Source organism: Mixophyes fleayi, chromosome 10 (genome assembly GCF_038048845.1).
Source record: "Mixophyes fleayi isolate aMixFle1 chromosome 10, aMixFle1.hap1, whole genome shotgun sequence".
Classification (NCBI taxonomy): domain Eukaryota; kingdom Metazoa; phylum Chordata; class Amphibia; order Anura; family Limnodynastidae; genus Mixophyes; species Mixophyes fleayi.
This window is the reverse complement of record NC_134411.1, coordinates 21,674,216-21,687,612: the sequence shown is the minus strand read 5'-3', so window position 1 is coordinate 21,687,612 and position 13,397 is coordinate 21,674,216. Positions and strand designations below refer to the sequence as shown.

The 13,397-nt window shown below is 37.4% G+C and overlaps 1 protein-coding gene across 3 annotated transcripts in view; it reads left to right on the top strand.

Annotated features, from left to right (window-relative positions):
• Positions 1 to 1,338: 1,338 nt before the first annotated feature.
• MPPED2 (metallophosphoesterase domain containing 2) overlaps positions 1,339 to 13,397 on the top strand; it is a 125,113-nt gene continuing 113,054 nt past the window's right edge. Inside the window, exon 1 of one of the 3 annotated variants that reach the window (XM_075188024.1) lies at positions 1,339 to 1,579. The gene's annotated coding sequence lies outside the window, so the exon portion shown is untranslated. Of the gene's footprint in view, positions 1,580 to 3,177; positions 3,304 to 3,330; positions 3,484 to 13,397 lie in introns of those variants that run through there. The other 2 variants (XM_075188025.1, XM_075188026.1) reach the window with 2 other exon arrangements.

Here is a 13,397-nt window from a genome sequence, read left to right as displayed (position 1 = left end):
ATAAAGGTGTTAGGGCACATTACTGACCACTAAGCTCCATCATTAATTAATCTCCTGTATGTCGCATTGTTATGTGGCAGTGTGCAAGCTATTGTTTTCTGTTATCAACCAGGTTCGGTTCTGATTCCATGCAATGCCCATAAGCAGATTTACAGACAGAAAGTCAGGAATGCACATAAAACTGTATTTCCCCTCAATAACAGCTGCATAAATATCTTCAAGTTTGTGACACTTTTATGATATTTGATCTATGATATAGATGTGTCAGTAGCAGCTCATTCATATAAACTAATGAGCATTTTATGTTGGATCAAACCAGACAGGCAGGGACGAGTATAATTAAGATATATAAGACAGACCATCTTGACTAGTGAGCATCCCATTCCCATTATAGCAAGTAACCCACAAATTGCTTTTAAGATGTAAAAGATTCAACGTTTCTACTAAACATAATTCCCCACCCACTAATAAAGTCATATTGCTATAATGTGTAATAATATGCAATATATAAATGTATAATGCGATTTGTTGCCATGTCATGCGATGTAAGGGCAGCACGGTGGCTTAGTGGTTAGCACTTCTGCCTTACAGCACTGGGGGCATGAGTTCAATTCCTGACCATGGCCTTAACTGTGTGGAGTTTGTATGTCCTCCCCGTGTTTGCGTGGGTTTCCTCTGGGTGCTCCGGTTTCCTCCCACACTCCAAAAACATGCTGGTACGTTAATTGGCTGCTAACAAATTGACCCTAGTCTCTCTGTCTGTGTGTGTATGTTAGGGAATTTAGACTGTAAGCTCCAATGGGGCAGGGACTGATGTGAGTGAGTTCTCTGTACAGCGCTGCAGAATCAGTGGCGTTATATAAATAAATGGTGATGATGATATAGGAGACAGACCATTTTGACTAGTGAGCATCCCATTATAGCAAGTAACCCACAAATTGCTTTTAAGCTGTAAAAGATTCAACATTCCAACTAAACATATTTCCCCACCCACTAATAAAGTCATATTGCTGTAATGTGTAACAATATGCAATGCACAAATGTATAATGCGATTTGTTGCCATGTCATGCGATGTACGATCTTTAAAGTCTTGCATCTTGTTGTATATTTAGGGTGCAATAAATTGAAGCATTATTATGCCACAAGATACTGTGGACAGTTGTATTTTTGTAGCAGTGGATGTCTACATTGTATTATATTATGTGTTTTGTGATAGTTTGTTGCTTGCAGAATGATGGTGGCACAGGATCTGGCGGGTGTACATGGCGGGTGTAGATGGGTGACCCTGGTGGCAGTCTCTCTCCCTGCTCCCTGACCCCAGTGGCAGCCCCTTCTCACTGCACTCTCTGCTCCTGTCTCTCCCCAGATCGAGGCTGCTCTCATTCTTCTCCCTCACTCTCTCACTTCCACTCTATAAACCAGCCGGGGGACCCTCAGGGTCGAAGGTTTCGCCCTGTCTGCTCAGACCTCCACCTCCTGACAGCACCTCCCGACCTCCCCAGCCCTCCCTCCCCATGGACCGGCTGCTAGCCCAGGACTGAAGGCAGCCCAGGGACCTTCTCTCCAGCCGGGAGCGAGGTAATCATCAGCCCAGATTAGAGAGGGGATGTAAATCAGATGGAAACAGAACACAAAGCCTGTGGGTTAGAGGTGCCTTGTTATGGCAAGTACAAGGGCAGACAGGGGCTGTGCCCCCCACCCTGCTGCACAGGAGGGGGGTAGAGGGGGGATTAATTTGGATTTTACTATCTTGTATGATTTTTTTTTAAAAAAAAAGCTAATTAATTGGAGAGCGACATGATCTGCCCTTTCCCTCCTCCCCTTCTTCCTTCCTTCTCTCTCTCCCATTCCCCCTCTTCCTTATATCCCTCTAGGTGGAAAAAAAAACAGGGATCACCAGGATTTATATGTATATTTTTCCAGCTTAGATGAAGGTCTGGGGGGCATTGCAATGTCACATCAGGCTAAGAGAGCATTGTGCAGAGAGCATCGGCAAGAGAGAGAGGGGGGAGCCATGCAAAAGTCGACTGAATAATATTCCCAGTGAGATGTCTATTGTGATGGAGGCTGGGCAGTCATATACAGACAGATCTCACCCCCACCTCCTGCATACAGCAGGGCACACAGAGGTGTACTGTATAGAGCATTATTCTATACCTACTGCTGGGGACTTGCCTTCCTCCCAGGCCTTATCTAGGGGAGAGATGTTATGTCCTAAAAGGAAAAAACAAAAACCCAAACAAGTAATTAAAAACAAGTAATTAACAGTCTGTCTGGGGGGGGGGGGGGGGATTGCAGGAGTCTATTATTTGTCATTTGGATGCTGGTAAAAATGTTTGCAACTTTTTTTGTTTTGAGTATAGACAAATGTTAGTCCTTGGTGCAAGAGGAATTAAACGAAGGGGAGAGTAAGCCGAGGGTTAATAAGTCTTTGTAGACATCACTGTGATATAGGAATATGCAGGGTAGGTTTTAAATACATAGCAAAGGCTTTGATCTTTTAACCCCTCGCACGACTCTTAACCTCATCTATGCCAAGAGGGTTTGCAGTACCTTAATTGTATCTTGCGCTATTAAGGTTGGTGACATCCCAAATTTTATTTTTTTGCTTTTGTACAAAATATTTTAGGCATCCCAGCACTCACGATCTGCATTATACAAATGCACTTCTTACCTACATTTTAATTACTTATACAAAGTATATTTTCCCGTTACAGTAGGGTCTTTCTTCTCACCCTAAAAAAGCGTCTTACGATTTGTTATTTTATTACCATATTTCCATTATTAAGGTTGCTACCTAAATAATTCTATTTTGTCATTGATAACACATTCAGTGTTGTTGAATAATATAATAATACCATGAATAGGATGATTTGCATTAAGGTCAGAATCCATATACCTGTTCTATGCCCCCCCCCCTCTTTAATTGCATGCCCCCCTAATAATCTCTCAACCTGTCACATCCTTGGTGCAGTGAACTAATATTAATGTCTTTCATATACCCGATTCCCCCCCTTCGTCTAGCTCTCCGAAGCATAGCCATAGTCTCAGTATTTCACTATGCTGTGCTGAGCCAAGTGTGTGTCCATGTCACAGCCTTTGGTCACTGATTGTAATCAATCAATCCCAGAATAAGGGAGAGGGGAGGAGGGAGCCGAGACAAGGGGAGTGTGTCAGCCAGAGAAAGAGGAGTGAGAGGAACCAGGGAGACACTGAGAATCAGCCAGCAGGGAAATCTCATGCTTTCTACAGGGGAGACCATCAGCAACCAGCATCCAGCCAAACATGGACATTGATAATAGGTAGCAAGCAGAATGACAGACCACTTTCTATAGGCCCCCGTACTTTGCAAAACTCCCAAACCATTTCCAGCGCTGGAGATGTAAAGATTCCTGTGGAATAAAACATCTCGCTCTCAGTAGTTTTGTATTTGCATGCTGTATAACATTATAGATAGACATAATCATGGCACCCTGTTGCAGGTAGTTATAAATGTTTTATTTTATGTGTTGCATGCTTTATACATTTAGAGTTATTTTATACTTTCATGTATGCAATCCACAGAGCCACCGTAGTATAAGCCTGATACCTATTTTGCTCTTTCTTCTATAATAATAATTTCTATTTTTTTTTCAGGAATGTAAAGTTCTAATTGTGTTTTGTAATACACTGTGCATGAAAAATGACTGAGTAATGTTTGCTTCATTTTGAGGTCAGATTTGTTTTTTTTTCTCTCTGTGCTTTTCAAGAATTTATTGGTGCCTTCGGTGGTGTGAAATTTATTTGGCAGTGTAAACATCTAGCAATATGAGGTCTAGATGCTGCAGGGGTAACTGTTTTGGCGAATGTTAAGTCTCCTTGTTTTCTGCATAGCCCTTATAGTGGGCAACAGAAATTTAAAGGTTGATGAACTGCTTTCCTTTAAAATGCAACACGCATTGTTTATGAATGCAGAAGACCGTCGCTTTTTAGTGCAAAGCGTCAAGGCAATTTTTGATGGTGATTTGGGTTGTATGCTGGTTTACTTTGCAGATGCATTATATTGGTTAATTTCTTGGATGGGTGAATTGCAGTGTGGAAGGCAAGATCCCTGCCAAAAATCTGTAGCTAGTGTTTCCCAGATCAACAATTCAAATACTATACGTATGATGTGGCAGGTTTCATTACTGCATAAATTGGTTCATGGAGTTTCCAAATGCCTGAAAATAATGACATTTTGATTAAAACTCATACTTTAGACACACAGTTATTGTAGTCCCCAAAACCCTGCGTCGTTTCGTTTTTATATTTCGGCTGCTATTTCTGCTGCTTTAAGAACTCTACTTCTTTTTAATCCACAATGCTATCTGCGTTACACCTGATCTGGATGGGAATTCTCCATTCCAGATTTGATCATATGTTCTTTCCTCTTTAATAAAATATATTCATATGCAATATTTATAATGCATATATATTACCATTTTCATATGCATAATGCATGTATGTGATTTCAAGGGCCCTGTTCTTTTATCTAGGACTATATACTTTAATGTGTGCTTTTATTTACCAATTCTATTAAATAATTTGCTAAAAAGTTTATTTGTAAACTATGTCGTATTTTATTTATCAGTCTCTGCAATAGTCGTGCTTAAATTTGTATCTTGTATTACACACAGATTATGCCGACAGTGTCAAAGCTGTAGGTTTAAAAATGTAATTTAATAAAAAAGTAACGGTCTCTAAATTTGTTAAGAATTCAATTCTTTAGACTGTGACTATTTAGCTCTATGCCTACCAGAAAAAAATGAGTTTATATACAGATACTTAACTGTTTCCTTCCCATTTCTAAACTTAGGGTACATTAGACAAAAACATACCGTGCTTTAATGTGGAGGTAGAAGTGTCTTAAATTGATCAGCTCGATCTGTAGGGATTTATAAAAGTTTAACTTTACATAAGTTGTCCTGGAGTGTAGAGTGAGGATTGTGACTGTGTAATTCAACATTGGGCCCTGGTTTTATAAATGCAAGTATAACTTTTTTGTGTCTTGTTTCTATAGTATTGTGTTTACAAACCGCAGTGTCAGTGTTTTGTAATATTCACTGTTACCACTGTTTTATATATTGGATTTCTGCTGATATATTTTGGTTTACTACTCTTTTAACATTTGTTAGCTAACTTTTGCTTTGTTTTGTGTTATTATGTTTGTTTTTATATAGATAGGTATTTTCTTGGCTGTGTTTACCTCAGAGAATGGCATAACTATGTGATTTTGCAGAAAAGAACTGGATTCATAGTTGTAAATTACCATAGCTCAGAGCAAAGAGATTTGAAAGCAGGTGTTGTGTTATGTAAAATAACAATCGGGAGGTAAATTACTAAAAAACAGATTGGTTAAAATGGACACCTTTATATCCAAGTAGGTTTGTTCCAATCTTATTTACATCTGTAGCTGCTGTCGGATAGGTTCGAACCAAAAAAAGTTAGAAAAACAATAACAGTTTATTGAATTTTCTTTTTTTTTCTAGAAATTAACTCGGAAACCAGATAAAGCTCCAATTTATTTAGTCAGCAACACATTACGTTTTGCTGCTGTCTGGTACTGAAAGGCTTAAACAACATATAAACAGCTTAAGCGTAATGTGGTAACCAAATGGCCATTGTCTGGAAAATGTCTGGGGAAAGATGTCTGTCTGTATTTGGATGCTTGACGTCTGAAAGCTGCCAATAGGCAAACAAGATATTATAAACTCCAATGTTTCCTGTTCTTAACAATACAACCCTTTTGCTTTATTTTTTAAAATAAGGCCACCACTATGTCTATATACACACATACGTTGCTTTTGTTTTGCTTTGTTTTTAGCGTAAACTTTTCTAACTTTTTTTTTTTATCGTAATGTTTATTGAAACTCTACAGCTTTATTCATAGACAGCAGAAAATCGACGACCAGTTAAACTCCGAAAGGTTGCGTGTCGTTTGCTTCTATGAGAAAGTGCCTATTAGTTTGGTTATAGTTCTTTCTAAAATACTGTAATGGGTGCTATGAAAAAATACGTTGTCACTCCATAAATAATCTGTAAAATCTGACTGGGTATTTTTATACACAGGGGCAATGTTGTCCTCCCCACCTCCTGAAAATCATTCTTGACTAAACTGTCTGTTCTGTAAATTATAAATTTTCATGAGAAAAATAATATATATATATATATATATATATATATATATATATATATATATATATATATATATGTGTGTGTGTGTATTTAAGTTACAGCATGAGGATAGATGATCCATGAATTCCTGTGTAGATTTAATATCAAGATTTGGGATACATTGCTGAATCTCATAGATCAATGTTTATAAACTACTATATATTTGGGCCTTGGAATGTGGTCTGATCTGCCTTATTTTTATGCGATCAACGCAAATAAGTGTCTCTCTGAATCTCCTACTTCTTCCCTTTTCACATGCTGAAAAGTCCACGTATTTATGTCAGGTCAACTTTAATCTGTTGTCTTCAATAAGAGTGAATTTCTCCTTTGGCTTCTTCAGAGCACTTTATTTGACAGAGATTGCAATTTTAATACATAGTAGTGTAGGAAGCAACTGCACAAGCAGACAGAACAGACTCTAGTGTTGCAAAATGATGTAAGACTTGGCAAGAGAGCAGTTTTTCGGCTAGATTTACTAAACTGCGGGTTTGAAAAAGTGGAGATGTTGCCTAGTGCAACCAATCAGAGACTAGTTATTTATTTAGTACAGTCTACAAAATGACAGCTAGAATCTGATTGGTTGCTATAGGCAGCATCTCCACTTTTTCAAACCCGCAGTTTAGTAAATAAACCGCTTAGACTTTGTTGTAGGTAAAGAAGTGTATCATGAAATCGAACAAAATAGGGAATGACTGTTAGTGGATTACTACTTTAAGTCATTATATGGGTTTGTTTCTAATCGGCTGTCACTATTTGAAATACTGTTACTTTCGTAAGGGCCGTCATTCTGCGACTCTACATAAAATAATTTGACTTTTAGATAAAATCAACCTGAGATATTCTGCATCCTGTGTACATTTTTTAACATTTACAGTAATGCACTGGTCTTGTTTATGGTGGATCGGTATGTAGACAAATCCCAGGACCCCCAAATAATACCATTATTACTACTGGTGCCTATTTTGCGTGTCTGTAGAGATATCTGTGATTGCATTTGTTCCTAGGTTACTAAAATTGTCTTATATTTTCTAGTTCACTATTTTGAACATATAACTAAAATAAGTTGCATTTTTTTAATAAACCTTTTGTCTCATTAAATTTATAGTTTCACTTTAAGCTTATACTTTGCAGGCCTGTTAGACTGAAGGGGGTTACAGGGTCATCAACATCTAGTGTCATAAGAAATTAGTAATCAAAAGCCTACTGTACGAAGGGGCACGTGGTAGGAGATTCCTAGTACAGTATGCCCTTTTTTTTAAGTTTATGTGCATAATATAGCCTTTGATAAGGACGTTTAAAAATAATATTGTCCTTTTTGAACATTGTATCCTTCGCTTATATGGAAAATATATTGCTTTAAAAAAGGCAAAAAAACAGAAACAGCAGCATGTTTTAATAGTCAATTTATTCTCTCTTTATAGCAGATTGTATCATTACGTTACGCGGGATGAAAACTATTCTATATGTATTTTTCCAAGTTGCACTTTTATTTTATTTCCTTTAAAGCTTTCTGACAGATCCCTCTCCGCTGTTTGCATCTTTATACTATGTACGTACATAGACGTAAGCTGCCTATACATACATAATTATAAATAATCATAAAGAATATAGCTTGCTTTGGAGTAGACTCTCGCTACCATTGAGGATTCTCAGTGTCCTTACTTAACCCCTGTATACTGCAGTCTGCATCTTATTTAGCTACTGCATACGTATCACTGACTGTAGCCTTTAGTTCATTTTCTCTAGGCCCCCTCTTATCTTTGGGTAATGAAAGTTCATGCTTTCCAAACAGGTTTTCTGAACCTGGATTGCTAATGGAAAGTCTCTCTGGCCAGCATTATGTAGCATATGGTTGGCCACATCCGTGTAGAGGTTGTAAAACAATAAAATAACTGGCCAGTGTTCTGCCATCTGTTCCAGGATGGGCAGTTGTTGAAGATTAACCATTAGACCATGTGACTTAGACGCCATCTTGATAAACGGCTCTATTGCTTGGTTGTAATGTTGAAAATAATACTTGCGGTATAACATGACTTATGGTGCAAATATTATGTAAATCAGTGATTCTTTAAATGGTTCGATGATGGATTTCAAATTTCTAATAGATTTATTACAACAAAATAATTGTTTTCACTTGGCTGTTATTGGGCGAAAGATAGATACAAATCAAGGATGGTGATGATCTCCTATAATCAATGCACACTATGTAACTGTCCTCAGAATTCTCAGACTAGGCAGCTGCTGGGGTCAAATATTCTAAGATCTAACACCAGCAACTGCCTCATCAGTGTGCAGTGTGAGCCAAGGAAATTATTGCAAAATCTAAACTGTCATTTTCCATTTGGGATATTAAATTGTAGCCACATTCAAAAATATCTATTGTTTTGCTCTAATAAAACGAATACTATTTTTTTTCCCCCAACCTTTTCTTTCTTTTTAAATCAAGGTTATGTATCTGTTGGTAATAAACATAGGCCCCTTCACAAATAACTTGCATACATGTTATTACCATGAAAATTGATGTCCTTCTCACAGAATATAGAAATAATCGGCTCGAGTAATTGTCTCTCAATCTTGTTCTTTTATGGAAAACTGAGTGGCCACTTTGTGAAAAATAAAAAACATTCAAATGCTGCAATCAAAGCAAATAGTAAACTGTAATTCTGTGCAAAAGGTAAATTTAAATGACAGAGCTGTTTGTGTTTGGCTTGGATAAGAAGGTGAAATCGTGGTCAGGTCTTTGTCGTGACAACACGTTGGTCATTTTTCACATCTGGTCAGTTTTCACTTTTCATATTGATGGCAAGAGAGGCTTAAAATCCTGATGCGCAAAATGATCTAGTAGCATCCGAAATCATAAGTACCTTGGCTTGCTGTGCAGATAATAATAATAATTAATAATAAATAACAAAAATTAGTTTGTACTGAAAAATATATAAACACCTCTAAACCTAAAATAGAATTTGGCTTATATAGAAGAACTTCTAATATTCACACAATATATGTAAATGTTTCAGAAACTTGTCTGAGCTGAAGATATTTTAGATAAAGATGTTATTGGGAGGATATTTATTTCCTGCGCACAGCCGACTTCCTGTCTGTAATCCTATGGAAGGACGTTGCTGTCGACCTTCTTTAGCCACCTTCAGCCGAAAACGGTCGATAAGAAATAATAAAAGATTGTAATATACCAACAGTTTTGTTTGGAGGGGTGTAATACTTTAATTAATTTGTAACCTTTAGGTTATGTACCCACTGGTGTTAAAATGATGCGTTTAAAATGCATTTTTAACGCAAGTTACGTTTCTGTAAGCTAGTGTGAAAATAATAGATTTGTACCATAGAGCCCTTATATATTTTATTTTTTTTGCATTGTTTTATTTTGAACGTCTCTTGTTTTATTTCAATGCACGTGAACGCTTACATTCATATCTAAACACTCATCATCATCATTTATTTATATAGCGCCAACATATTCCACACTTATCCAGTGCTTCTGTAGACGCGGTGCAGATTCTATGTTTTTTCAACCTGCATTTTAGCATGCGTTAAAAAACAATTCAATCTGCATAGCTTGACAGTTGTAAAATAAAAAAGAACTGTTTGCACCTGATTCATGGACCTCCTGATAGCTGTCCATGTACCCTTTCTTTAAACCTTGGCAGCAGATCTGACCATAGTTTTACTTCTCTACTAGAGAACAATAGAGGAATGAAACCCTATGATTGATTGTTCTATGTTGCAGCACACTTGTGCTATTTTGCCATGTCACTACATTCAAACCACAGTCTAAAAATTCATATCTCAAACAGTCAGTAATAGATGATCTGATTTGAACCAAAAATACAGTAGCGTTGTGGAGATTTTATTTTTCCTATTTTATAATTTATTTTATGTAATTATTTAGAATATACTAGTCTACATTTTTTCTTGCAAAATGTAGTTGTTTTTTTTTTAACTGCACATCTCTTAGTATTTCACTTTTAATATACATTTATGAATGTATTACGGTTTTTGCAAACTACATACATTAATAGGAGCAGGAGAAATTCTAGATAAGAGTTAAAAAGTTGTATACTTCTGGGAACAATGTAAACTTAGTAACTAAATCCGCTCTTTCTATTCCAAGATAACATGCATTCCAGTTACAATTTTTTGTTTTGTTTACATTATTTGAAACAACATATTAAAAGAAAGGGGGTGGAGGTTATGTACCCTTTAAATCGGCGATGAGTAACAGGTCGTTGTTATCTGCGACCCGCAGCCCCTTTCTGCTTTAATGTCAGATGTTTGTTACAGCTTGTAACACTTGTTTAAAATGTCTGCCGATATGTTATTACAGATCGGTGTGTCTTTATTTGATTAAATATATTATTTAAGCTTATTACTGAGACAAAGGCCCTTTGGAACGTCAGAGGGCCAGACCATGAGGCCCCCCAAAGTGTATTGGGTTACCCATCGCTGCTTTAAATGCACCTTCCATTTCCTGTACAGAGTCATTGTAGAGACTGACTGCAACCATATTCCTGCCCTTGTGTTGTCATTTCATTGAAATATTTGACAAGAGATTATGAGGAGACGGTGGTATTTTAATATTTGATGTACGTGTAATCCATGCATTTAAAACAGTACCTATTTAATCTTGGTAAACAGAATCAACAAACACGGATTTGATCTAAGAACATTCCAAGTTTCCGGCACTCCTTCAGAAACCTTGCGTGCTTTAATAAAAAAAGATTAATGTTAGAGACAATGCCTGAGCAGAGATTCATCCCCTCACTCATTGTCAGGAAAATATGACTTTCCCTGCAAGGTATGGTTGGACCTGTTTAGAATACACTAAAAGTACAGTTCTAGAAGCTCTGCTTAGCTGTGGCTTTATTTTCATTCTTATTAGAGAGAGCCCCTGCTTCGTTACCTCCCGGCTTCTCCCAAAATCAATATTTCATACATACAAAGTCTGACTTATTTTTACCTCATATAATTTCCCTGCCCTGTTTGTTACACATGAAGATACTGGCATCGATATAGAAGAAAATATCTTAAAGATATAAAAAGCTTTTTTTGTTGACAATTGTGCTACGTGGTTATTGATGTCCTGAGAATTGTCAATATCTTTAATGATAATATGAATTAAATTGGTTTCTGTGTGCCATGTATTACTTTTTTGTTTTGTAGAAATTTTCTTATATACTGTATTTTTGATTCAAATGCACCAGTTGCTTTAACACATTGAAGGCAGCTGTTTTGTGGTCACGAGAATGCAGCTTATTAATTCATTAGGAACCAGGGACCGTTCTGTGCCTCAGTGATGTCATTGATTGGTTGCATTCACAAAATGGCTGCCTCCAATGCGGTTAGGAGTTAGGTGCGTTTTAATATGTACAAAATCTCCCACGCGTTTGTTTTCAGATCAGATAGAAACCTGATAATTCAATAAATGTGTCTAGAAATAAAGAGACCTTGAATCCTGTTTTTTATTATTTGGTATGTGTTGATGCTTGGATAAATTATTTCAAAGTTGCATTTTATTTTGTGACTTATTGCTCATCAGTTTTTGTAAATACCTGTGTGGTTTTTTTTTCCCTTCAAAACGTGCTAAGATTCCCTAGCAACAGCTATTTTTTTTTTTTACCTCATCTTGTAATATTTTTATTGCTACTCTGAAACTCTATTTAATTGTGAGCACAATGTTCTTTAGTTTACCTTTAAAGTGGAAAATTTTATCATCTTCATCACCATTTATTCATAGTTGCCAACATTGGCAGGTTAAGTTCCGGGGGTCAGGTGGGCGTGTGGGGGCGGGGCTCAAAGAAGCGCGCCATTAGCCCCGCCCCCAAAGCTGTCACCACTTTTCCCGTCCAATAAAACAAGGGGGCAGGGCCACAATGACGCGTCCGTGACACCGATAAGCCCCGCCTCCCCCATTCAATTTCCACTGTCGCCCGGGAATCGGGAGAATTGTCCTCTCTCCCAGGAGCCCGGGAGACTGACCCAGATTTCGGGAGTCTCCCGGATATTCCGGGAGAGTTGGCAAGTGTGCATTTATTTATATAGCGTCACTAATTCCGCAGCGCTGTACAGAGAACTCACACACATCAGTCCCTGCCCCATTGGAGCTTACAGTCTAAATTCCCTAACTTTGCTTCTGATACTGTGGTATCGTCCGTCCCATGCCCAAACTTTGCTATAGTGCCCCGTGATGCCCATTTCCGTCCCCGGATACAGCTGCATGCGGAAAGCGGCTCTGTCATATCCAAGAGCACTGGGGAAGGAAATAATAATCTGGCTAGATTAAATATAGAAGCATTGCTGAAAATAACAGAATGGTTTAAAATTAAAGCAATCTGTTTAATGACTTATGACCTGTACAAGCCAATGAATTAAAGTTATCTGAAGGTGGACAACACCTTCAGTTGTTTCTATCACTTTTATATTAATATTTATAACAAATATATAATTGTATATGAAAAAGAATTCACTTTATGCTGTCCATGTTGTAGTTACTTGGAGTAATTTAATGTGCATTTCAGGAATACTAGAGTCCATCATTACTTTCTGCAGGGTGTATAATATACATAACATTACATAAATTAATGCATGTTAACAACAAGGTAGACACCATTAATTTATAGTTTGGCTGAAAGATAAATTGGAATTTTAATATGTCCACATTTTGGTGCCTCCCAAAACCAGTGCCTCAGTTTGCCTCATTATAGCCACTCCCCTGGTTTCTGTGCTGCCCACAGTAATTTAAATATATTCTCTGAAAATATGAAAGATGGTGGCTCAGTGGTTAGCACTTCTGCCTCATAGCACTGGGGTCATGAGTTCGATTCCCGACGATGGCCTTATCTGTGAGGAGTTTGTATGTTTTACCCGTGTTTGCGTGGGTTTCCTCCGGGTGCTCCCGTTTCCTCCCACACTCCAAAAAAACATACTAGTAGGTTAATTGGCTGCTTTCAGATTGACCAAAGTCTGTGTGTGTATATGTTAGGGAATTTAGACTGTAAGCTCCATTGGGGCAGGGACTGATGTGAGTTCTCTGTACAGCACTACGGAAGTAGTGGCAGCTATATAAATAGCTGCTGCTGATGATATCTGGTATTTCTCTTATTTTCGCTCCCTCCTTTTGCAGATATCTTTTTTTACTTTTTCCAGGTTGTCAGCTGTTCCATCAAAACGATGTAATGTGGAATAATTG